The following is a 27,540-nucleotide window of genomic DNA, read 5'->3' as shown; positions in this document are numbered from 1 at the left end:
AAGAGTCAAGCCTAGTTTTTAATGCTGTTGAAAATGATGGTTTTTATTTGAAATTTTCTGAAAACCTCAACGTCTGCAGATAATTTGCTAATGGTATTATTTTCCCCAGTCAGACATTAGCAATTCTCCATAAGCTGCAATGATGTTGGTAGCAGTTTGACACTTGTAGCTGCTTCTAGAGTAATGTGAGGCAGTACTGCGCTATGCTGCCTCACTCTGTGCTCGGGCAAAGTGAAGCGCGGGACTCTGTCTACTGGCGCCCCGACGCCCATAAACCAGTTTAACATTAGACGAGAACTGGCGGGATCGCTTGCCATTTTAATAACATTAGAAACTTCACGGAAGGAAACTGGCTTTGGGCTTTGAGAAGTTGTGTGACAGCAAAGACACGTTTCATTGGAGAGAATAGGTGGAAAGCATCGAGGACACACTACAGGCCCTGTGAACCAGGAACTGCAGTGCAAGCTAACCAGAAACAGTCTGATCAAGGTGCACTGGAACTAAGAATGGCATAGATGAAAAATTCTGAGAAGTTTGTAGACTAAAACTACGAATTTAACTTCAACAACTGAAACAGACTGACAACAAATCATGTGACCATTCATTGTGCTATTTTCTTAGAGGGGCAATGCACCAACTGAAATCCCCATCCCACCCAGCTACAGACAACCTATATTCTACTGTATGGATACATGGAATGAATGAGAAAGAATCAAAATGGCTGCACATTGGGCTGAATTTAAAAAGTCTTATTTTGTGAAAGCTTGAAATTTGATAAGAACCTTAATGCTAAATTGTAATCAAAAATATCACTTATGTAAAGTGAACCTAAAACCCATGAAATACATTGGCACAATTCTCAACTCTGCTATTGCAGAACATCTGAAGGTCTCTGCATCACACCAGAAACATTTTAGTTGATCTGTATTTAGCTGAGAATGCTGCTTTCTTTCAGTTCATAATTGTAGGATGACTTATGTCCTTGTGGCTATTTGAAGCACATTCACTTATGGTACATTGACCAGATCATATCAATGGAACATCTGTCAATCATGTTTCCCAAATCCCCCAGTTAGTCAGCCAGTCCCTGAAGGATTTCTGTCAACCACATACTGAAACCATTTTAGCATTCACTTCTTGAACGCCACAGAATCCACAATACGACTGATTCCTCACATTACTGCTGTTCATTCTGGAGATGGGAAATTGGGAGTGACTACGAGTCCTTTCCAATCCCATTCCTGTCATAGCTGAGTGCTCTGTAACATGCATCTAAGCGTTTCCAGTCTGCAGGTAATCATTCTATTCAGTATCTGTTTGCGATCAACCAGAACATACAATGCAATCTGACACTATTGTAAATAATTTCATAAAGCTTTGTACTCAACACCAAATCTTTATTTCGACAATTAAAAAAAAACTTCTTTACACATTGGCACAGAATTTCCCCCAGATATATTACTGATACACTTAGACAGCAGCTAATGTTCCTAAATATATTCAGCATTAAGTACCACAGTCTGAAAGAATACACAACTGGTATTCAAGTTCTTAGTTATTTTTAAACAAAAAAGAAAAAAAACACCCACATCATTGCTTCCCCTCCAAATAGGAGCCAAAGAGGATCATTTTCTTGCTTCTCAAATTTACAAGTCTGTCTTTAATTTTTCTTGATAACACATTAACAAAGCCATGCTCAGAGCATGCTGGGATTTCAACTTTGATTTAAATCCATTAACCAGAGAGATTACTCAAAAAATAGAAGATAACATTGGTTTAATCCTTCAGAATAATTGCATTAATTATTAATCTTAATTAAGACAGATTTATATTGGTAGCTGTTCTTCTATTATGATTGCATAAAGTGTGAAGTAAGAGGACATGTACTATATAGAATAGGTAAATATTGCCCCAGTTAGTCCCTAGGCCAATAGCTCCATATGGTTACTATACCTGAAATTTCAATTTGAAGCACTTTAGGCTTGATTTCTAGCACTAACAAACATTGCTACCAAAAATACTTCAGAAAATATTCTGTCAGAATAATGGACAATGTTTTGGGATGTAATTTACTTAAGAATGGGCCTATAGTATCAGGATCTCTTGCAAGCATAATTGTGGTGTTGAGCAATAAAGCTCAGCCACCTCATGAGTTTAAAGGTAGTCTTTCAAATGTTACAGAGCTGGAAAAGCCATCAATCGTCATCATCATCTGTTGAATCGGTGTACAAGCCTACAGATTCATAAATGAATTTGTAGAGTTTAATGTTTGGTTTTGAAAAGGAACAGGATCTGCACACTTCACTGCAGTAGCGCACCAAAAGCTTGTAGATGTGGCCTGGAAAGGAAAAGGCAGAAGTAAAGAAGCTTACTAGTCAGTTCAAGATTTGGGGAGCAATTATACAGATCATCAGAATTTATTCAACATTGAAGTGCCCACAAATTACATGCAACATTTAGCAATTCAAATAAAGAGCCACAACGAATTGAATGTTGATGTTGTCAAGACATTTAACAGAAATGTTGCATTTTTATTATCAATCTACAGAATTTAAACCCTTTAGATCTTTTCCAATAAAACAAGAAAATGTTGCTGTCACTCACAATCTGTTTCTGCATGTTTAGGCTGAAAATATTGACAATTCCGCAGGAAACGCCTTTTATAAATGAGTTCGGCTTACCAACAGTTTGCTCTTTCTCAATTAGGAAGTTGTGCATGTCGTATATCTCAGTCATTAATACTCGGTCTCCGAAGGTGAAATAAACCACATCTCGTCCTGCTTCTGCCGCTGCCATCATCTGCAATAAGGCTGCAACAAATTCACATCAGTATGTCAGCATTTCCTTCCTTCAGACAGCAGTTGGTGAACTAGGAAACCTCTGATGAAGGAACCTGCCCAAAACAGTAACCTATTCCTCCCTTTCAAATGTTGACTGACCTATTGTGGATTTGCGACACTTTCTTTTTTTATTTTAAAGCCATCTCCAGCCTGGCTTTTAATATTACTCTTCTGTGCTCGGAGTAACTGTACATTCAACACATCAGTGTTTTTGCTAAACTATAATAGCCCAGCAGCCAATACATTAGAACCGCTTAAATACAGCATTGTTATTTGGATCAGTAATGAGAAAAATACCCTCCAAGATGTGTTCATTATGAAGCAAAGCTTGGAATAGTAATGAGGCCCTAAGGACCAGTGATGAACTCCAAAATGACATTACTACAGTTAAACCCCACATATAATGAATACCATTTTCCCATGCTAAACACTTGTTATATGTAGGTGTGTGTTCAATGTGGGGATGACTTTTGCTTGACCTTCTGTTCCAAAAATGCCAAACCTAAACATCTTGCAAAGCGGCATGTGCCGTAGTTATTTAACAGAAGTCAATGAACGAAAGGCAGTCTTCCTCTGTATGAATTTCCAACCCTAGAAGTGAGCAATATTGTACTATTCAGGCAATCTGTCTCATATCTTTAGTCTGTAATTTTGCCTGTTGATGCTACATTTTATGATTATCTAAAAGTATTAGCTGATGAACTTGGATGGTCACATAGTAACTGTACACATGTATCCAGAAGCACCTGTGCCAAACATTCAGAGTGTTTTTGATAATTCCTCCTTATTTGGAAAGAACCCGGCAAATGTCTCCATACAACTACTTGTGAAATACTATTCTTTTGTACAATTGTGCGATTTTCAGTAAAAGTCTGGCTGCTTTGCTATGACTGGGCTCCAGCACTGCGACTGAGCTGAGCTTTTCAGCAAGCACAGATCCAAAGTCTGAATATTTAAACAGTGTTGCATTCAGGATAATGATTAATGAATGCAACACACTAATTATTTATTTTGAAGTGATCTTCACAACCTAACTAATTTCTTCTAAAAATCACACTTGATTATATGGATTAAACAAAATAGGTGGACATTTACAATACAATTATCAGCATCGCTAAAATAAAACACTATTAATACGATGGTCTGAACAAAACTGCATCTAATTTCAAAAAGATTCAAGGAGAAAAATTATTGCTGCAAATATTATCGTAGAAATACTTCAAACTTTATTAAATTCCTCTCTGCAATTTCAATGGAAATGTAAACTCCTTGCATGTGACAAAAGGCGGCCATGATATAGACTCACTACAAAGAACTTAGAAAGAACTTGTATCGATATAGCACCTTTCACATCCTCAGGATGTCCCTAAGCACTTCACAACCAAAGAGTTATTTTTGAATAGTCACTGCTGTCCCACAAACAGCAATGAGATGAATGACCAAACAATCTTTCTCTCATGGTATAGTCATCTGGATATATTTTAATAAAATCGGGTCACACTTGTTTACTTACATTTTAACCTGGCATCTCCACCAAATGCTCCACACCCCCAGTTCCCTGTGGCTACAGCGGAAAGGTTCCTGGGATCAACACCTGGGCGCACAAAACCACAGTAAGCCTGGAAATGAGTAAAAGGCAAAGAGACAGGAAAATATTTAATGTACAAAATGGGCAAAGGAGAAAAAAAAACATACGCTACTTAGCAGCTCAAATGTTGTTCAACCTCATTACGTCAATACAGTTACTGATACAAACAATGCTATTACCCCAGCCTGTAGGGTGATCTGGGTCACCGAGCGGTTCCATAATAAAAGACAACTGTTAAGAGGAGGAATTCTGCCCATCTTCATTCAATATTTCAACACTTTGCTCATATGCTGCTGTTATGGGAAAATTTGGTTTGTAACAAACTTTTCATCCTGGGCATTAACAAGAAAAAGACCACTCTTTCTGCTTGATGCAGTATAACTAAAGGATCGTCACAGCATTGTACCTAGTTTTCTAGTACTTTACTAGGATAAGTAAGCTTGGCTCCTGTTTGACTATTTATCCCAGAACCATTCAACTTTGCCTGCTGTACTTTCAAGAAAAGACAGTAACTTTCTGATTCTATTTGCTGAAAGCCTGTTGAGAGTATTGGGGATTAGCAGCGCCCACGGAGCGAGTATTTACACAGCAGCACAGCTGTAGTTACAAGACCTGAATGCACACTGGCTTTGTGTGCAGATCTTAACAGTCTCAATGGGGTTCAGCTCTGTAGAAATCACACTTTTGAAATATGCTTTATTTCCTTATATAGATTATTAAATCCTCCTCTTGCTGTTTTTCTTTAAGTTTCAGCTTGGCGCTTCCCCACAGCAACATGACTAAAAGATTGGCAACTCAGTACCATGGGGATGGGGGGGGGAATTATCTTGTGCTTCCCAAATGAGGGGTACTTTGCAGTGGGGCTCGAGTGAGCTGCACCACAGTGCTGCCTTCTTTATCTATTTCAGATTACATTCAACATGAATAGTTTGAAAAAAATGCTCTCTCTTTAGTTGTACATTGGACATGATGAATGCAGAGTGACTTTGATGAAAGAGTAATCGAGTTTATAGAATGATACAGCACAGAAGGCGGTCATTTGGTAATCCCGTGACAGCTACTGTAGTTTTTTATTCAACAACTGACGACTGGGAAATTATTAGATACTGCATGGTTTATCATGTTTTTATGAAGGTTATACAGTCTTCTATACATTTGTTCCTCTGTATTATCAATAAATATTTAACCAAGGTCCCAAGATGCCTTCTTGTTAGAGTCTGCATCTTTGAAAATATAAGCTTGATTAAACATATCATTTTACTTCAGCCCCATTGTTTTAACTGCATCATTAACACTGCACAAGAAAATGAACTGAAATAATTTGGCAATATCACTGAAACTGAAATTAAATTCATAAAGTGCCTTTCATGTCCTCAGGAAGTCCCAAATCACTACTGTTATGTAGGCAACCATGGCAGGCAATTTACGCACAGCAAGGCCCACAAACAGCAATGTGATCTGTTTTGGTGGTGTTAATTGGGGGAATAAATATGTGCCAGGACACTGGGAGAACTCTGCTGCTTTCCTTCAAATAGTGCCCTGGGATCTTCTACGTCCGCTAGGCACACAGTTTAACTTCTTACCTAAAATATGGGATCTCTGACAATGCAGCACTCCCTCAGTATAGCACTGAAGCTTGTTGTAGGTGCCGTCTTTTTGATGAGACGAGAAACCGAGGTCCTCGGTACTGCACTGAAGTGCCAACTTGGATTATGTGCTCAAGTCTATGGAGTGGGACTTGAACCTACAATCTTTGAGTTGTCAGGCAACAACTGAGCTCCTGAATTCAGCAAAGTAACGTAATTAGGAAGCACTGTATTGTTGAAAGTGCTGTACTTTGGATGGGACACTAATCTGAGGTCCCATGTCCTTAATTCAGGTGGACATAAAAGAATAAATGGCATTATTCTAAAAAGGACTGAGGCTTCTCCTCATGTCCTGGCCAATATTCAACCCAACTAGCAAAGACTGACTGGTTATTTATCTTATTTTCTGTTTGTGGGTCCCTGCTATAGAGTCATAGAGTTATACAGCACAGAAAGAGGCCCTTCGGCCCATCGCGTCCGCGCCGGCCATCAAGCCCTGTCTAATCTAATCCCATTTTCCAGCACTTGGTCCGTAGCCTTGTATGCTATGGCATTTCAAGTGCTCATCCAAATGCTTCTGGAATGTTGTGAGGGTTCCTGCGTGTTTGCCTAAAGACTACACCAAAAGTAGTTTGCTGGCCATGCAGCACTGTGGGGCATACTGAATATATGAAGAGTGCTATCTTAATGCAACTTCTTTGTTTCTTTCTGAGTTTGTACAATATTCACCAAGCTTGTGAAAGGAGGGTAGAAAGGGAGAGAAACTTTGATTTGGGGGTGGGGGGAGAAAGAGACATTTCAAGATCATCCATCAAATTAGAGTAGATGAAATAAACTTCATTTTCAATTTATATGGGGATGATTGTCAAATAATTTTTGATTGCATAATGTAAAGTTTGATTCAAAATGATAAAGTCTAAAATTGGAGGGCCTTATCATTTACAAAGATAAAACCTCGAGAAACCTATATTTGCCAACAAGTTAGACTGTCTCTGTACCCAAGCTGTTGATACACGATTTATTGCTGCAGAAAAGCTAGCCTTAAGAATACTCCAAAATTATATCTCAACATGACTTCACTAACCCAACTGCTTTTGATTTCTAGTATTAAAGGAAGTTCTTGCAATCTCAGCAGGACTATAAATCCTTATTTAGCAAGACACTACTCTACTGCCTGATTTACTCATCAGAACCAAGGGTTTTTAAAAATAATAGATTTTGTATGTCAGACAAGTAAATGTGTATTTTACTCATTCTATACAATTTAAATATTGTGCATTTAATGCTTAACCTAGGCTTTTGAAAAATTGCAAAGAAGTCTCAGCCAATGAGCCACAGTCTTGATAATAGATCATCTCTCATTGTGAGCATATTTCATTGACATATGTAGGGTATAACGCAATTTGTTTTTGGCCAGGCCTATCTCTCACAAAAATTAGTTGTCATATTTGTTCCACTGCAAATATACAATGTTGTAATAGGTTAGTGTCAGTATATGCATCAGTCTGACTCAATTACTAAAGATATACGTGTGAGCTTAATAGCCATCTGAATGGAGACAGGTTTGTTGTGTGCTGATGTGTTCTCTCACAGAAGCAACTCAATCCAGGTAAACTAAATTGCTCTTTGGCTGGAACAGCAGCAGTCATTAAATCACAAGAGAAATTGCTTCAAAGCCCCATATAAATCCAGCTGCACAAATTCAAAATCTGAGATCCCATGTCCTTAATTCAGGTGGACATAAAAGAATACATGGCATTATTCTAAAAAGGACTGAGGCTTCTCCTCATGTTAAATCCTTTCAGAGGTCTTACAGCTATATTAACATTAAACTTGGCATTAGCAAAGGATTACATGGACTTTTAAAAAAGAGTAGATTTCAAAGGACTTTTAAATGCGTTAAAAAAACCGAACCAAATAGTAAAAGATGTACAGTAAAACATGGGAAGTATTTAAAGGCATGTTGGTTAGCCTACAATCAAAATTAATTCTGACCAAATCAAAACAAATAAAAGAACAATTAAAGCCAATATGGTTAGAAAGGGATGTCAAGAGTAATATTCAGGATAAGGAGAAAGTTTTTAAAGCATACCAGGAATCTGGTTGACAGGAGGATTAAGATAGTTATGACAAGCAAAAACAGGTGGGGAAAAAAGTAATTAGAGAGGCCAAGCGAAACATGGAATCCAAAATTGCCAAGAATGTCTCATGACAAAAAAAAGTTTTCCAAATTATATATGCAGGAATCAAGGTGCAAAGCAAATGACTAGTTTTACAATATAAGTTGTTAAATAGTTACTTCACAGCAGTCTTTTCTCAGGAAGAGGAATGAAAGGCACCCAAGTCAGAGCAGATTTCCAGAAAGGCAGAGGATGAAGCGCGACAGTATGCGGATAATGATGGATATGGTTATTAAAAGGTTGGATGCTCTGAATTGTTATCCTAGAGATTTTCAGACATTACTGACATAGGGAACAGGAGAATGCAATTGATAGTATATAGTGGGATTTTCAGAAGGCTTTTGACAATGTTCCACAGTAACATCAATTGATGGCCAAGGTAGGGAGTCACAGAATAGGAGGTAAATCATAGCATGGACTAGAAAATGGGCTTAAAAACAAGAAATAGAGGGTCGCCATAAATGGGAACTTTTCAGGATAAAGAGGTTGAGTTAGGTACCCTAAGAATTGATTTTGACACTCTTGCTCAATGGTTATCTGAGAATCAATATGTACTATGGACTGGGGCAGTATTGTCTGTAGCTGATATCAAAATAAGAGGCAGGACAAATAATTAAGAATAATACAACAGATTCAGAAGACTAGGTGACTAAGCCAAGAGGTGGCAGATGTAATTCAATGTGGACTGGGTAAAATAATTAGTATGTGAGCAAGGAACCAAAAGAGGATGGGGAAGAAGGGTGTATGATAAATGGAATGGCTGTTTGTTTTCTTTGGAAAAGGAGACTTTGAGATGCTATTTATAAAGAGAATGAACAAATTTGATGTAAGAAAATTGTTAACTATAGTGAAAGGTTGAAAATTAGGTTAAGAGTGAGAGTGAGAGGGGAAGTTAGGCAGAACTTTTACACCCACCAAATAACAGAGTTGTGGAACAGGTTACCAGGGAAGGCTATTGAAGTGGAAGGCATAAATAGGGGTTCAAGAGACAATTAGGGGTGTTTCTGGATGGTGAAGGGATTGGGGGATATGGTTAATATATGGATATAATCTCTGGAAGAGGAGCAAGCTTATTAAACCTAATTGTCTTTTCCTGTCCTTACAAATTCTTCTATACATCTTATTGTACTGCAGTCTCCTGTACTTGTTGCTAGACTTTCTGTGTACAAATATGAGACTCCAGAAACAATAATGATTTCTTCTAAGGAAATTTGACACTAAGGTCAAAACCAAGCAGCTTTAGTTTAATTAAGTCATGTTGTAAGGTAACCATTCCTCCTGTACTGAGAAAGAATAAAGAATATAGACATTGTGGTTACCTGACATGATACAAACTTGTAAGCACTCAACAGGTCGTCTAAAATGATGTTATGATTGTGATCTAAAGTGGTTTGACACTTGTTAGATTTTTAAATTGTGGCGTATTAGCATTACATAGTCGGTTGATGCAAGAGCTAGGTTATTTTGCAGAATGAGTTTTTAGTTTACACATTTGGGAAGGGATAACACGTAGCCAGACTAACATTGCACAAGTGTAAAATAGGAAGAACATTTTTACTGCTAAATTTTTCTGCAGCTTACACAATAAGGCTCATTGGATTCATTGGCAAAACTGAGCAGGGGAGGACCAAACAACAATATTACTGATGCTAGTTTTAAAGCTCTAGCAAACAGCAAAACGTTCTGTTGACAGTTCTGTTTGCAGTAGATATGTCTTTCATTGGCAATAAATATTCATTTTTTTCCTGCTTAAAGAATCGTCAAACCGCCAACCCATGTCTGTTTCTATTTTGAGCTATTTGCACTCAAGTTCTATTTGGTTTTCTTCAGCTCCAGAATATTAATGTATGAAAGAGAGACTTGCATTTATATAAGCACCTTATTACAATTCTCTGAAATGTTTCAAAATGTTTCATGTACAACAAATTACTTTGAAGGCCAGTGCCTGTTTTGTGGTAGCCAATTTGAACAAAACAAGCTTCCACTACAGCAGTAACCAGTTAGCTTCTGGCAGCATTGGTTGAGGGATGAATGCTGGCCCGGACATTGAAAGAACTCCCTGCTCTTGTTCGAAGAATGATGTGGGGCCTTTAACGCACACCTGAACCACCGGAACAGGGAGATGGGGCCTCAGTTTACTGTCTCATCCCAAGGATACAAATAAATTGGGTTCTGTTTGGAGAGGTAGCCTTTGACAGTTTGTTACCTCAAAATATTTCTATGTGGGGTTGCTTTAAAGCAGTTGGGATGAAAACACGGTCAAAATAGAAAAGGGAAAAACTGAACATAAGGAGCCCATTTTTCAATATCAGTATTCAACTCATTTATGCAGCAGCTTTATACCCAATATTTTTTTTAAAATTTAAACTGGGTTTTGTTGAGCTAACTGACAGTTCTTTGGTCATCTAAACATTAGAACATTCCGCTGCTGAGGCAATTGCGGGTATTTATGCAACATTTCCTCGCTAATTCAAATTAAGCTATTAACTGATGCATAAAATTGGGTAAGGTATTTCAGACAAAGTACATTTCAGGAGAAGAATGCAGAGGAAAGTGACACCTGATGAAGAGCCACGACCAGCACAAATTCAGCACTGTTGATCTGGATGTCTGGATGTTACATCAATACTGACTTGCACGTAGAGCAAATAACTTATTGACAAACACACAATAACAAGAAATCAGAAAAAGTACTTTAGAACTACGAGACTCAGCATTGGCTTTTTGACTGGAAGAGATACAGCGGAGATGAATTAATGACAGCTGCAGCACATCAGTCCGACCGAGACTGCTGATTCTCAGTGTTCTGAAAAATTTACTAGTGATTTACTAGCCTCAGGTTTACATTAGTTAATGGAATGTGAAATCTGTAGACTCAGCACTTTCACTAACTCAATGAATTACTGACAAACAATTTGTAGAGTCGTGCTCAAATCCAGTTACAAGCAGCGTTTATCTGCTCACAAGTGAAACCCAGTGATTCATAAATCTAGCCTAATATAGATGCAAATGCTCTTTGTATGATTGAACAATTTGTCACCACAAAAATGTGTTTGGGCTGCGGATTTAGTTTTCCAATTAAACTGTCACTAAAGTTTACAATATTCATTTATTGTGCATTTGGGCCTCAGGAGTTTTCACCGATACGAAGTGTGAGATTTCTAAGGCCTCTGTACACGTTGTCACTTGGACAACTGCCAATCTCCAGAAAGAGTAAACCGAAATTAAAAATTTACGTTACGGATCCCACAGACTCGCGCTTCACTTTTACGGCTGATGATGTCAAAGTCCCTTGTGCAACATTTTAGTGTCTACATAACTCTGCGGCATTCAGTAGTTTGTAATTGTAGGCACTTCTACTTCGGAGAAATAAACATTTAATGCATGATTTGTATAAATTAAACACAGTACTGTAATACCATAATTATATTGTGTTACTTGAGTGTCAACCAAATTGTGCATACGAGCAATATGCAAGCTATTATAAGAGGTTAATTTAGCTGCTTTGTTCTTTTGAACAGTTGCCTGAATGTTAGAATGGAGCAGTATAATTCAGCTCTATTTGGTATCTTGCTTTCTCTTCTGCTATCTGCCATTTAAAAGGGAATATGTGACTGTGGATTTTTGAAAGTGCTCATTCTAATTTCCAAGTCTGCGGCTTCTGGACAGATTCTCCACTGTGAAGAGGGATTCAGAAGCTGCACTGGCTGCTTGAGAAAGGTAAGGCAAGCCAGGGGGAAAGGTGGAAGTGTTTGTTTGGAAGGGATGAGCTTAACAGTTTTGTTAAATAAGACTCCACTTTGAATAGTAGAGTGGTAAACTTATTTAAAAAAAGTATAATCCAATTGTTTTAAATGACCCAATAAAATTAAATCTGCTTCAGCAATAATAAAGATATGCATATACGGGGCAGGGATGGAACTTACCAAGTCAGTGATTGACACAAGCCAAAGCAGCATTCTATAAACATTTAAAGCCGAGAAAGATACCGAGTTATGGGGGAGAGAGCAGGGCTGTGGATCACTTCTGGTCATCCCTAGCAAAGAGCTGGCACAGACATAATGGGCAGGATTTTCATTGGGCCGTGGAGGCGGGACTGGAGGCGTGTGGGGGGTTAAAATCCCGAAATCGGGGGGGCACAAACCCATCCCGCCCCCAACCCGCCTCCATGCCAGTTTCAAAGGAGGCGGGTACCCGACCCGCGCTGGGAGCCGCCTCCCCGAGGCGGGAAGGGGATTAGTGCCAATTAACTGCCTGTTACCAGGTAGTTAACGGGCAGTTTTTAGCCCAATCCCTATTTTCATTCTTGATGTGAGGGATTCCCGATGGTTCCAAACCTCGCCAAGTTAGCGAGGCGGGCCGTCGGGCTGAAGGGCTTGGAGGGGTCGAGATGTCTGGTGTTCAGGTGAGTGATGTGTGCATGAGTGCAGAGGTAAGTGTGTTTGGTGTGTTTTAAAGTGTTTAAAGAAGTTTTACTTACCTTTACAGCCTTCCTTCCTTCAGGTCTCGGGAGTCCCTCATCTCACCGGCACAGAAAGCAGAATGGCTGCGATCTGTCAAAAATTGCAGCATTCAGCTTTCTGTTCCAGAGAGATCTCTAAATCATCCTGAGAGGAAGGAATTAACTTGGAGTACAGATCGTCAGTGTTTGACAGCTTCAAACGCTGTGAAACGCTGATATTTCATCTGTCAAAAGGTCTTGACAGATGAAATATCAATCTGTGACGTCACCTGTTGCTGGGTGGTCCTTAACTGGCCTGCTGAGCCTGCTGGGTGGGCTCAACAAGGTCAATCAAGTCAAAATCGCGTGGGTTGGCTACAACTCGATGGAGGCGGGACTACAACCCTGAAAGTTGTAGTCCCGCCTCCTACCCAACTCCTCAATGAAAATCCAGCCCAATGAGTCTGAATGACCTCCTTCTGCATTGGTGCTGCAGTTGTCACCCCATGATAAAACTCCCGATACCAATAGATTCTTGAAATCATTAAATCGGTTGACTGAAAATAATGTATGGAAGATAGAGTTACACTGAAGAATAACAGCTTGTTACTCCAGCAGCAGGAAGAGAACAATTAATATTCCAAATGAACATTTGAGAGTTTAAAAAAAAACAATAGTATGATAGCTAGGGCAAGTGATTTATCATTATTCAGAACTGTTCAGAAACCTAATTTTCACCCCTGGGACTTTTTTAATGCATAACTGTGGTATTTGGTCAGCAATCCTACAACACAAAGGAACCATGGAGATTTGCATAATGTAGCACCAAGCCAAATCACTTACCCTAATGACAGCTATTCGTACTATTGTTATTGCTTCAAGAGTGATTTTTTTTTAAAGTAATCTGTTGCGTTTTAAAAATATGGTACACATCAAGTGGCAGCAGATCAGAGCAACACTCTATTTGGAGTATTACAGTAATTTTCCATTAGAGCTATGTTACCAATAATTAGTGATTTTGTTGGCACTCAGGAAATTTTAGAAATCCAAATTAAAAGTCCATAATTGTGTCACACAAACAGTTGCATATCACTTCCTATATTTATAAAAAATCTGAATTAATTTCAAACAGTTATTTTTGCACTGGTGTCCAGTTTTAAAAAATAATCTTAGCTGTCAGAAACATAAGGGAGAAGGAATTGTTGATGGGGTTAGATGAAGAAGAATGAAAGAAGAAAGACTTGCATTTCTATAGCGCCTTTCACGACCATCTGGTATCCCACAGTGCTTTACAGCCAATGATGTCATTTTGAAGTGTAGCCACTGTTGTATTGTAGGAAACGCGGCAGCAAATGTGCACTCAGCAAGCTCCCACAAACAGCAATGTGCTAATGACCAGGTAATCTGGTTCTGTTCTGTTGATTGAGGGATAAGTATTGGCCAGGACACCGGGGAATAACTTCGAAATAACGTCATGGGATCTTTTACATCCACCTGATGTCTCATCCGAAAGACGGAGTGGGAGGAGGCTCCCACCGGCATGGACCTGTTGGCCCAAATGGCCTGGTTCTGTGCTGTAAATACTATGTAAGACTACATAAAAACTAGTCAATTAAGTCATTAAGAACCCGATTCCAAGTTTCCACCATTAAAATCTTCAGTTACATTACTGTGATTAAATATCCTGTGCAAAGTGAACAGATTGCTTCAAACAAAACCTGACGTCCATATCCTTTTCATCTATTTTAAATGCAGAAATGGTAGGTCTTAAACCTCCTACTGAGTAAAGACATCAATCAAAAAAAATTCAGGGTGATCCAATGTTTCTAGAACACACTGCATTGATACCACAGTTGGTAAAAGTGGATTCTAAGTGTCGTACTTTATAGGGGAAAAGAGCTCTATAGTGTCACAGAATTATTTTCTTCGGTGGTGCATAAAATAGTTTTCTAACCAGAACACTGCCAGCAAAAAACACAGATCAGCATTCCCATCTGAAAGAATGAGCGAGCTCCTTTATGGAACTGTGCTCACAGACTGCATATTCTGACTATAGAGTTACAGCTAGTTAGATGTCTAATTGCATTTTCATCCTTACATTTCCCTCTCCGTTACATATAATGAATGGCAATCCACACTGTCACTAATAATCAGTGGGACTGCTGCTCCCATGAAACCCGAGTGTTTTTGTAATTCACAACATTGTGTTTGGGTAATTTGAAACTTGGCTGATTGGAGTTTGCTCTACAGTACATAAGTACCGCACATGGAATGATTGGCAAAAAAATATATATTTATAAAATGTCCAATTAAACATTCCTCAATTACTGGAAAAACAGATTTCCATCCTTCCTCATCGCCATCTTATTGTATGTTTCAGTATATGGATAGGAACAGTGGAAATCGCAACGAAGGAGTGAAGGGCGAATTGACCAAAGAGACTGGAAGTTAATAAAGTAAAATGCAGTGCTTTCATTCTATTTCCAGAGAGGTGAATTTGATTTAATTACATTGATATTAGTCAGGTAACTTCTTCAGAATTGTTGCCTTTAATTTTATTGAGTTAGAGGCCAATGTTACTGTAGGCTGTCTGCCTCACACTATTTTGGATTGAGAACTGGAGACACGGCTCTGCTGACAGTAACCAATTGTAATGTCCTATGAGACTTGGAATCGGTTTGGGCCTTTGTATGGGAATTGAACACTAATATAGAACTGCTGGGTGGTCTCACCTTTATGTTTAAATTAAAACACGCTACTGGGAATTGGGTCGGGCCTTTGCATGGGAATTGAACACTACATCTAGAGCTACTGGGTGGTCTCTTGTTCCACATTTAAATTAAAACCCGCATGCTCGGTTTGGTTCTCGACCCTTTTCCTCCATGCCAGTTCACAATGAATGTGAACCCATGGTACCATCATCAGTGGGATAGCTGTTACCACAAAATCTGATTGATTTCAAATACACTACATTTTTATTTGGTCAATTTGAAAAATGGGTGATTGAAATTTGCACATGGAGCCTCAGTGCTGGACTAAAACACCAGCTATTTAGAAATAAATTACATTGGCACATCAGCCAACAAGTTAGCAAACCATGCAACTGAATTAAAAAGGTGCAGTAAATTTAGTTGAATTTGGTCTGAGCTGAGACATATAGGAGCTCATTTTTCTTGAGGCTCTCGATGGGCACCTCAGGTGCCTTCTCTGCGCAGGCCCGCCCCCTGACAGGGTCGTGTCGGGGTTTTTTTCTGGGGGGGGGGGGCGCACGGTAACAGGAACGTGGCCGCAGCCCTGGGAAGCCTGCAGCTATGCTCCTGGCCGCTGGCGTCAGGGCCACCTGGCTGCTGTTAGATAGCAGAGATTGTGCAGAATCCCAAAACAAGACGCACTGTAGGTTTTATTGGGACATTCCTCCGTTGTATACCCCATGGGTATATATAGAGGATAGTGAAGCAGAATGGTCAGGAGCCTCCTCAACCGCCTCCCATGGCACTATTCAAAGAAAAGCTGGGGAGTTCTTGCCAACATTTATCCCTCAACCAACACCTAAAACAGATAATCTGGTCATTTATTTCATTGCTGTTTGTGGGAGCTTGCTGTGTGCAAATTGGCTGCCACGTTTCCTACATTACAACAGTGACTACACTTCAAAAGTATTTTATTGGTTGTTAAATGTTTTGGGACGACCTGTGGTCGTGAAAGGCGCTATATAAAGGCAAGTTCTTTCTTTTTTTTTTACTGCCTAATAAATGTCTATCTGCATCTATTCCAGGTGCACACTTAGTCCCGTCCACTTTAGGAAATCCTGAGGCAGTGTTGCTGGGACGGAGACCTGACACAATGGAACTCCATCCCCATTCTCTCTTCACATTGCCCAGGTACAAATAGGAGGAAAATACACCCTGTAATCTTTTTAAATCTACTTTACTGAAGTCCATAACTTTCTATCTCTTGAAATCATGAGAACTGTTTCTATAAACTCTTAGACATTGCTGCAATTGGAGAAACATAATGGGACACTTTTCTAGTAGTGTTACAACATTTTATGATAAAGCAACATCCTTAACAACAGGCTGAGGTAAAACCACACTGTGGATATCATAAATTATATTTTCTAGATAACCTGTACAACTCTAGTTAAAATTAACATCACAGCAAAGCTCATTTGACATCTCCCTGACACTATTATGACAACTGTAATATATTTATGAGAACGATGTAGTTTCAAATTTCCATTTTTATGGCATAGGAAATTGAATTGGACAGTGCGCAGGGTGTAATTTTCAGCAATCATTTCAGCATCAAGAGAACCAGGCAGGCTAACTCTGGCTGTATATAGCAGAGTCGATTTTAAAATATAGCAACACTTATATCTTCACAATCACAAAAGTATAACCTTCCTCTTCAGTGATGTGTGAAATACTGTACAAAAACATAAGTTACATTTTATGTGCTCTGGGCATGGTACAAATTACACAGAGAAACTCTGGAACTAGGAAATCAGCATCCCTTAAATTCAATAGCATAAGCTGCTATAAAGATGTGACACCATCACCTGAAAATCCTTAAGACCCCAGGACATGGCTCTATAATGGTGTCATCCTTGTTAGAAAATTGCTTCAAGAAAAAACGTTTCTCCTGGTGGAAAATTTATTTTCTTTCCCCTTCCCCCCACCCCCCCCCAAAACAAAGTAAGAATTTGACGAAAGCCACCATCTGCCATTCAACAGCCTAGCTTGTATGGAGCTGGGGTGCTCAGGCACAAAAAAATGTCTTAATACTAAGCCTGATGCATTAACAAAGCTTTTTTTTTTTGAACTGACAAAAATTATACTCCGAAGACAATTCTACTAAACACAGCTGCAGTCAGAGGATACCATGAGTGAGTTTGACTCCTGTGATCGCAGTAGTCGGGGTGAAAGCCTAATTGGAGGGCTTTGAACAGGGAGGTGAGAGAGTGTGTAGCTGGATGCCTAGGACTTCAGAAAGAAAGAACATTCTAGTTGTGGACAGCAGTTGGAAAGGTTGGAGATGTTGAGGATATTTTTAGTGTCAGCCTTGGTTCAATGTTAGCACTCGATGATAAGCCCCACTCCAGAGACTTGATGCTGACACTTTCAGTGCAGTACAGAGGGAGTGCTGCTCTGTCAGAGATGTCGTTTTTCAGATGAGCTGTTAAAGTAAGGCCTTGTCTCCCCTCTCAGGTGGACTATTCGAAGAACCGCAGGAGAGTTTTGCCGGTGTCCTGGCCAACATTTATCCCTCAGCCGACATCAGTGAAAAATAAATGATCTGGTCCTTTGTGGTTTGTGGGACCTTGCTGTGTGTTTCCCTACAATTAGAACAGTGACTACTGACATGAATCTTGTCATTCATGGGGAAATGACTTATGAAATAATACTGGGCGGCCTGCTGGTGGCGCTGTCCAGGGAGAGTATAAATACTCGGGCACGGGCCCAGCTTGCTCAGGACATTCTTCAACAGGAACTAGTGAAGGACACAACTAGATCTCCATGTTGAAAAACAGTTGATTAAAGCCTTGTTTAATACTCAGACCAAGTGCCTGGTAGTTTTCTTACGTCAACTACACTTCAAAACATTTCATTGGCTGTGAAGCATTTTGGGATGTCCTGAGATTATGAAAGACATGATATAAATGCAAGCTCTTTCTCTCCTTTATTTTTTGAGGAGAGTGATGACAGTGGTTTTGAAAAATATAGGGACTGTGCCAGAGGATGGGGACAGGTCGATGAAGTCAGTGAACACAGGACTGAGAACGCAGAACAACATTTAAAGTTTTTTGAAAAATAGTGCTGGGTATCCTTTTATGTATATACTAGCTGGGGAGCCCGGCTTTGCCAGGGCTGTTTTGGGGCGGGTGGTTTAAATCGAGTGCCAGGCTTTGGGGCCCTGTCTGTGTCCCTTTGTGAATCTGGTGCTGGGCAACATTTTAAATCGAGTCCCAGGCTTTAGGGCCCTGTCTGTGTCCCTTTGTGAATGTGCTGCCGGGCAACATTTCTACCTTTTAATACCTTGAAAGATGAAAGTGAAAGTACTTATAAAACGTTTTTGGTAAATCTTATGTTATTTTTAAAAGAGAAACTAACTTTTTCAAAGCTGGATAAGGAGAGTAGTTTGAGCTGCAACCAGTGAAAGAATGGCTGGCAGATCCCTGAGATGAAAACGATTAGTCCCGCCCACACACACACTTAATACCTTGAAAGATGAAAGTGAAAGTACTTATAAAACGTTTTTGGTAAATCTTATGTTATTTTTAAAAGAGATACTAACTTTCAAAGTAGTTTGAGCTGGAAGCTGAAGTCATGGCAGCACTGAAACAATGGCTGCCAGATCCCCGAGAGGAAAACGATTAGTCCCGCCCACACACACCGATTGGCCAACCATCAGGGGACTGTACTGTAGGATTGGTCAATCGTGACGGCACAGGATTGGTCGAACCTTGACGTCAGTCAATCAATGCTAGCAGATAATGAGTTTAATTTTGAAGGTTTTTTGCATAAGGCGCGAACAATTTTCATCCGACCGAAAAGTAAATACGCTTACCAGCGTCCCGGAAGCGTAAGCTTTCTTTGGAGGTAACGCGCGCGTAGGTACACTCTAACTTTCGAGCGCATAGCCGGACAGACGCACACGTAAGGACAGACAGACAGAAGGACAGACAGACAGACAGACAGACAGAAGGACAGACAGACAGACAGAAGGACAGACAGAAGAACCGCTTTATATATATAGATACAGTCAAGCTAATGCTCCTTGGACTAAAAGACCATTCTAGGATTTCAAAAATATGAGTTTTCACATTTTTTTCTCAAAGAGGACTTCAGGATAAAGTAATAACTTACAATAAGGGATATGGAAATTTTGCATCTCTAATCTAAAATATATATCCTTTTTTAGGTCATAAAAGTACTATTTCCCGGTGCAGCCAGCATACTGCTCTTAGGCCAAAGCTGCTCTGGAACTGATCAGTAAAAGATGTTAAATATAAAAAAAATTCCATCCAACCTCTTCAGGGCACATGGAATTGGGGGTAATATACTAGCATGGATTAAGAATTAGTTAACAGACAGAAAACAAAGAATAGGGATAAACGGGTCTTTTTCAGGTTGGTAGGCTGTGACTAGTGGGGTACTGCAAGGATCAGTGCTTGGGCCCCAGCTATTCACAATCTATATCAATGATTTGGATGAGGGGACTAAATGTAACATTTCCAAATTTGCTGATGACACAAAGCAGTGTCAGTTGTGAAGAGGCTTCAAAGGGATCTTGACAGGCTCAGTGAGTGGGCGAGAACATGGCAGATGGAATATAATGTGGATAAATGTGAAGTTATCCACTTTGGTAGAAAAAACAGAAAGGCAGAGTATTTCCTAAATGGTGAAAGATTGGGGAATGCAGATGCTCAAAAGGACCTGGGTGTCCTTGTACATGAGTCACTGAAAGTGAATGTGCAGGTGCAGCAAGCCATTAGGAAGGCAAATGGTATGCTGGCCTTCATTACAAGGGGATTTGAGTACAGGAGTAAAGAAGTCTTACTCCAATTATATAGGGCCTTGGTGAGACCACACCTGGAGTACTGTGTACAATTTTGGTCTCCTTACCTAAGGAAGGATATACTTGCCATAGAGGGAGTGCAACGAAGGTTCACGAGATTGATTCCAGGACTGTCGTATGAGAAGAAATTGAGTAAACTAGGCCTGTATTCTCTTGAATTCAGAAGAATGAGAGGGGATCTAATTGAAGCATACAAAATCATTACAGGGCTTGAAAGGGTGGATGCTGGGAGAATGTTTCCCTTGGCTGGGGAGTCTAGAACCAGTGTCCACAGCCTCAGGATAAAGGGTAGGCCATTCAGGACTGAGATGAGAAGAAATTTCTTCACACAGATGGTGGTGAATCTTTGGAATTCTCTACCCCAGAGGGCTGTGGAGGCTCAGTCATTGGGTATATTAAAAACAGAAGTTGATAGATTTCGGACTAGTAAGGGCATCAAGGGATATGGCGATAGGGCTGGTGAATGGAATTGAGGCAGAAGCTCAGCCATGATCTCATTGAATGGCGGAGCAGGCTCGAAGGGCCGAATGGCCTACTCCTGCTCCTAGCCATGATCTCACTGCATGGCGGAGCAGGCTCGAAGGGCCGAATGGCCTACTCCTGCTCCTATTTCTTATGTTCAGGAGTAACTTACCACTGTACAGCTTATTCCTCCTGAAAAGGCCTGATCATCTAGGTGTCACTGTGCGAACGATGGCGTGTACATATTTCTACCTCATGACACTACTTGCTAAGCCAATGTGCTCTGCTATCAGACAATCTAAAACCTGCATTCTATGCTGCAAACTTCCTTCAAGTGACTGAATTTATTTCCTTTACCCAATTTGTATTCCAAGCTGTTACTATTTCCACTGCCAACCTCATTTTTCAGTGAGCAAGAGATTTAGAGGCACAATATTAGTTAGTCCAGACATCTTGCTTTGTATCTAATCTCTGAACTACGAAGGGCTTTGGGCTCAAAATCACAATCTAGGAAAAGCTATCCAATGGCTTTTTCCAGCTTTGATAGACTGTAACCTGATAAATTGGCACTGGAGATTCGCAATGATAACAAATGTGTACTAGTCATTTCAAAACTTACAACATATTGTCTGCTGCTTATGGTAACTTTAAAGACCCATTACCCTAGTTGTATCTTGTAGAATTTATAACAGAAAAATACTCCCATTTAGTTTATAAACAAAAGCACAAAACTTGCAAAATCTTGAGTCAAAGATAACATTTTGTACTTCACCTTACTGAGCAATGAAAGTCAGATTCTAAAATTATTTCTCGATTTCAATTTCAAAACAGACTAATTGTTTATTTATTGCAGTAAAAAAAATTGTTGAGATGACCAAGTTTTTTTTTTTGAAGTACTTGGTGTACTACAGTGCTGTATTGGTATGACAGACAATTCACCCGAATTTTGCGGTCAGCGGCGAAGTGATGGCGCTTGCCACTGACCTCAAAGAAAGTCGCCCACAAAGTTCGACCTATCTCTGTGGTGTCGATTTCACCTTTCCCAACGCTAATTTGATTCTGGCACCAAGTCTAGGGGATCTCTAGCATCCAGCAACAGTGATGTCATCAGTCAGGCTAAGCATTGAAGGATGCCACAGCAAACCAGGAAATAAAATGCACTGATTATCCTTCACTTTTAATAAATTTTACAGAGATCGAAATTGATCGATCGAGATTATGACATATGCGTGGCAATAAGGTAGAAGTTGAAATAGCATTAAAAAAACTTTTTTTAAAATGTTTATTAAAAGATGTTTTATCATAATGGAAAATTTGACATTCTACAAATATAAAATTAGTTTTTCAGGGCCAGAGAGGTTGTTCGGCAGTAATTATGACTTAGTACGCTATTAAAAACCCAGTTACACTTCAGTGAACAAGGCTTAACTTTTTCAGGGTTTTTTAAACAGCAATATTAGAGCGTAAAAGCTTAGGTTCCCATCAGTTCACCGATTTTTTAAAAATTGCCATTGGCGGGGTCTTTAACAGCCCTGTGGAAGAGCAGGGAATCACCGACAGCAACTTCTGGATTTCTGCGTTTAGCTGCGCATATGCAGACACCAGAAGTTGCTGTCAGCTTCACAGGGTAATGACGGCGAACGCTGACAATTTCGCCGTCATTACAATCGCAAAATCCGGGCCATTAAAATGTTAAGTACAGGGGGATCCGAGCATTTCATAATGGGAATGTCCATTTGCCAGACTGAAATGCTCGAATATAGTGAGAATACCTTCTTAATGGTAGTTGTATACTAGCACCAAGAGCACTCTTAGCCAGGAATTTATATGGACAGGTCTATCTCACATCCAATTTATTCTACACTCATTTATATAGTTCCTTTGTGTTGAATGGGGGATGATTTAAGTATTTGTTCCTGTAATTGGTATTTAGTAATTTTTTTTAAGCAAAGGGAGACTCACAGTTCGATTGTTGATTTACCTTGGACCAGTTTTGCTGTGTTTCTTATTAAACTTATTAAAGCTTCAAATTAATAGCAAAAATTCAAACGACCAAACTGAAGCTGTAAACAAATTATGTAATTAAGTTGAGAGACAATCAAAAATTTTTTCTAAAACTGTATTTTTGCTCATTTTTAAAAAAAACAACTAATTTTAATTACACCACCAGAAAGGATTGTTCAAAAGTATAAAGAATGTACAAGATTAAGCAGAAGATACTTATTTCAGTAAATTTGAATGTATAAAGTAATGAAATCAAAACACTCACCTTATTAATTTCTCTCCTTAAATTATATGGGGTAAATTGCTCTAGGTAACGTCTGAAAGGCAATGCATCTATGGCTACTATTTCTGTGTTGCGCCTCTGCCAAGCATCCCTGTACAAAATCAAGGAGGAAATCCTTTTTAAAACAACAACAACAACGTGTATTTATATAGCACCTATGTCCCAAGGTGCTTCACAGGAACTTTATCAAACAAAAATTTGACACCTAGCCACATGAGGAAATACAGAGGGCAGATGCTTGGTCAAACAGGTAGGCTTTAAGGAATGTTTTAAAGGAGGAAGGAGAGGTAGAGAGGTTTAGGCAGGGAATTCTAGAGCTTAGGGGCTGAAGGCACGGCGCCAATGGTGGAGCGATTAAAATCCGGGATGCTCAAGAGGCCAGAGTTGAAGGAATGTAGTTATCTCAGAAGGTTGTAGGGCTGGAGGAGATTTCAGAACAATCTAAGGTTCACTTTAGGTACAGGATTAATCCAAAGTGACGACTGATAAAAACCCAGAATATCATATGGATGAATGATTCAAAAGTTGTGACTGTTCTCTGTACAACTGTGATACTCTACTAAAATTTCAGCTGAGTTAGAGAACAACAAGCTTAACCGGGAGCCAATGTAGGTCAGCGAGCACAGAGGTGATGGGTGAACAGGACTTGGTGCGAGTTAGGACACGGGCAGCCGAGTTTTGGATGACCTCAAGTTTACGTAGGGTAGAATGTGGGAGGCCAGCCAAGAGTGCGTTGGAATAGTCAAGTCTAGAGATAACAAAGGCATGGATGAGGGTTTCAGCAGCGGATGAGCTGAGGCAAGGGCAGAGACGGGCGATGTTACGGAGGTGGAAATAGGAGGTCTTAGTTATGCTGTGGATATGTAGTCGGAAGCTCATTTCAGGGTCAAATATGACACCAAGGTTGCGAACAGAGTGGTTCAGCCTCAGACAGGTGTTAGGGAGAGGGAACGGAGTTTATGGCGGGGACCGAAAACAATGGTTTCGGTCTTCCCAATATTTAATTGGAGAAAATGTCATGCTCATCCAGAACTGGATGTCGGACAAGCAGTCTGACAAATTAGAGACCGTGAAGGGGTCGAGAGAAGTGGTAGTGTGATAGAGCTGCGTGTCGTCAGCGTACATGTGGAAACTGACGCTGTGTTTTCGGATGATGTCGCCAAGGGGCATCATATAGATGAGAAATAGGAGAGGGCCAAGGATAGATCCTTGGGGGAACACTAGAGGCAACGATTCGGGAGCAGGAAGAGAAGCCATTGCAGGTGATTCTCTGGCTATGATTAGATAGATAAGAATGGAACCAGGCGAGTGCAGTCCCACCCAGCTGGATGATGGTGGAGAGGTGTTGGAGAAGGATGGAGTGGTCAACTGTGTCAAAGGTTGCAGACAAGTCAAGAAGGACGAGGAGGGATAGTTTACCTTTGTTACAGTCACAAAGGATGTCATTTGCGACTTTGACGAGAGCTGTTTTGGTACTGTGGCAAGGGCGGAGACATGATTGGAGGGATTCAAATCTGGAATTGCGGGAAAGATGGGCATGGATTTGGGAGGCGATAACACATTCAAGGACTTTGGAGAGGAAAGGGAGGTTGGAGATGGAGCGGTAGTTTGCAAGGACGGAGGGGTCAAGGGTTGGTTTTTTGAGAGGGGTGATGACCTCAGATTTGAGGGAGAGGACAGTACCCGAGGAGAGAGAACTACTAACAATGTCAGCTAACATGGGAGCCAGAAAAGGAAGTTGGGTGGTCAGCAGTTTGGTGGGAATAGGGTCGAGGGAGCAGGAAGTGGGTCTGATGGACTAGATGAGCACGGAGAGGTCATATGGGGAGATTGGAGAGAAACTGGAGAAAGATGTGAGTTCAGGGCTAGGGCAGAGGGGAACTTCGAGGAAGTTTGGCCTGGTGGGCTAGGGGGAGGAAGGGAAGTGCCAGAGGCAGCTGAACGGGTGGTCTCAATCTTAGAGACAAAGAAGTCCATGAGCTCCTCACACTTGTTGTCGGAGGTGATTGATTAATTATACTGTCCTTGTGTAACATGCAGGGATGAGAAACAGATTACAATAAGTTTGACTGATTATTCTACATAGATCTGCATCCATTTGAGTCTTACATATTATAGATCGTTCTCAATTTTCTCTCGGTTAAAACATAAGACGCAACAACAAATGTGCATCATTTCAGAATAAATGATACCTTACCATAATGTAAGCAACCACAGCCAATGAGTAGCTGCATCAGATAAAGACAGCTTAGCAACAAGTTTCAGTATTTGAAATAATTCTTCCAAACAACCAATAATTTTTGACACGGATGCAGATTTGAGTGGACGGAATCACAACATGGTATTTAATGATTTTATTTCCTTTACCTTGCAATTGCTATAAAACATTGAGTTATTTCTCTCTACGGTGTCTCCACAACCGTCCCTAGTGAAGAGGGCAAGCAGATGAGCTACTTCAGACAACTTATCAATGCTGCTCAAAAGGCCAATCTTCCTGACCCTTGCCTCTCGGGAATGCCCATTCCCCCTGCGCAAAAGACAGGGAAAAGGGCAGAAAGCTCATCTTGCTGGGTCGCCACTCCTTTTACATAGCACTGAGATTTCCTGGGCTCTCTGTGGTGGAGCTTGGCCTGCACCTATAGTAGGCGCAGGTTGTCCGAGCTATTTAAAGGCGGCAGAATGAGGTGTTTCTGGCCTGATGTCTCACTTTCTGGTAGGGAGGCAGGCTGGGCACTCCAGTGCAGAGGTACCCAGAAGACATGGTGCTGTGACTTGCTCCTGGGTCCCCAATGACCAGAAAGTTTGTGAAGGTCCTGGGGGCAATGCTAAAGACTTGATACTGAGGGGGAAACATTGGGTGAGTAGCACCACCTGTTAGCGCCTAAAGAGGCAGTCAGTGGCTGTAGCGCCACTGGCTGCGCCTCCCGCGATATTCAGCAGGGGCGCTAATGGTGGCATTAGTCATTTGCGCTGCGCCGCCACCGATGACGTCATCGGTGTGCGCAGCGACCCATTCGCGCCCCGTTCGCAATATTTGGTAGCGAACGGCGCCGGCAGCGGCGCAAGTTAAGGTGGAGGTGCGGGGCGGCCGCCTGCCAGCATCTCCGTCCCCGGCCTCCTAACCCCCCCCCGTGGCATTGCCGGCTGTTTCCCCCGAGAGCCCGGCACGTCTCCTTGGTGCCGGGCTCGTTTGCCGGCACTCGCGAGCGGGGATCGCGCTGTTGCAGGCCCCTCCCCCTTAACAGTGGGAGGAAGGCCTGCAGTACCGCAGCGTGCCGTGGCGCTGCGGCACGTTGCGCTGCGATATTCAGTTTCAGCGCCCTAAGAGGGATGCGGAGCGCCTCGAGCCTCGCCCCGTGTCCCTTGAGGGGCAATGAAACTGAATATCTGACAATCGCTAAAGCCTCGAACGCTGCGCTAAATCCTGTGCTCAGGCGACTTTTGCACCACTTTGGCACCCCAACCCAATTTCTAGGCCTATGTGTCTTGAAACACCCTCCCAAAATTTTCAGATTGCCAATCTCCATTAGGAGTCAGAGGCCCTGATCTCTAAGGCCTGACATACAGCTGCAGGCCCGAGAGGCTTGCAGTTTCAATTAACTTTCCTACCTATCGGCCCTCTATTGTGGACGTCCCTGGCTGTAAATGGCCTGTGATAAGAAATCCTGATGCTCCTTTCTGGCACCAAGACTGGGGGTACACCAGGGATATCCGCCCTAATAATTTTATGATAATTTCTTCCTGCTGGGCAGAGAGGAGAGTGCCTATGCTTTCTGCCTTGCAACAACACAGCTAAAATCAAGAACCCACCCAAGTTAGAAATCACAGGTGCGAATACAAGTCTTATCGCTCCTTCGCATCAAGATACCGAGCCAGAAACCTGCTGTATTTTTTAAAATATTCAAACTGTAGACAGGAATAATTCATTTTTAAAAACAAGTATTTTAACAGTTTGCTTTAACTAACAAATCCTCTTTAAAAAATTCTGGCATAAAAAGTTAATTGGAAATAAACAGTTAACTTGTAATTATTATGGAGTTCGGAAATGATCATTTTGTTGCATATATACTGTACTTGCACTAATAAATAATACAGGTCTCCTGTCCTTTAACTTCATTTCCTGTGTTTCACAGAAAACATGATCCACAAGAGAATTTTTAGAATCATGCTCGTGGGACTTGTTAACTGGCTTCTTAAAAGCAAAAACAGAGTAATGCTATTTTAGGAGAACGAGACATCATTTTTGAAATGCAATCCAAGCTGAAACATTCTTAAGCCAATACCTTGGGATCTTGTCACTGCAGCTCCTCACCCATTTGTAGCTATCTGCGTAGCCTTCATAGATGCTGTATTGCTCAGTACCTAGAAATGCAAAGGTAGTTTGTAGTAAATTGTAGCTCTCAATAAATTAAAAGACTCTCTATCGCACCAACACCTGTATTAACACAGCCTATGATTTTACCAGGCCAGAAAGTTGAACAATAGCGTGGAGCAGAATCATTTCATCTCCTGCTGAGATGAGTCAAATTATCATTACCCTGGAGATTCCTTCAAATAGTCAGTCAAGAAAAGATAAAT

The 27,540-nt window shown here is 40.7% G+C and overlaps 1 long non-coding RNA gene across 1 annotated transcript; it reads right to left on the bottom strand.

Annotated features, from left to right (window-relative positions):
- Positions 1-1,376: 1,376 nt before the first annotated feature.
- LOC147098616 (uncharacterized) lies at positions 1,377-27,352 on the bottom strand. Its single transcript, XR_015074205.1, has 5 exons — positions 27,246-27,352; positions 22,945-23,053; positions 4,354-4,459; positions 2,682-2,810; positions 1,377-2,338 (listed from the first exon to the last, which is right to left on the bottom strand). It is a non-coding gene; the product is annotated as an uncharacterized LOC147098616 (long non-coding RNA).
- Positions 27,353-27,540: the final 188 nt, after the last annotated feature.

Source organism: Somniosus microcephalus, chromosome 29, assembly GCF_052327205.1.
Source record: "Somniosus microcephalus isolate GS21.2 chromosome 29, FLI_Smic_1.0, whole genome shotgun sequence".
NCBI lineage: Eukaryota > Metazoa > Chordata > Chondrichthyes > Squaliformes > Somniosidae > Somniosus > Somniosus microcephalus.
This window is presented reverse-complemented; position numbering and strand designations above follow the sequence as displayed.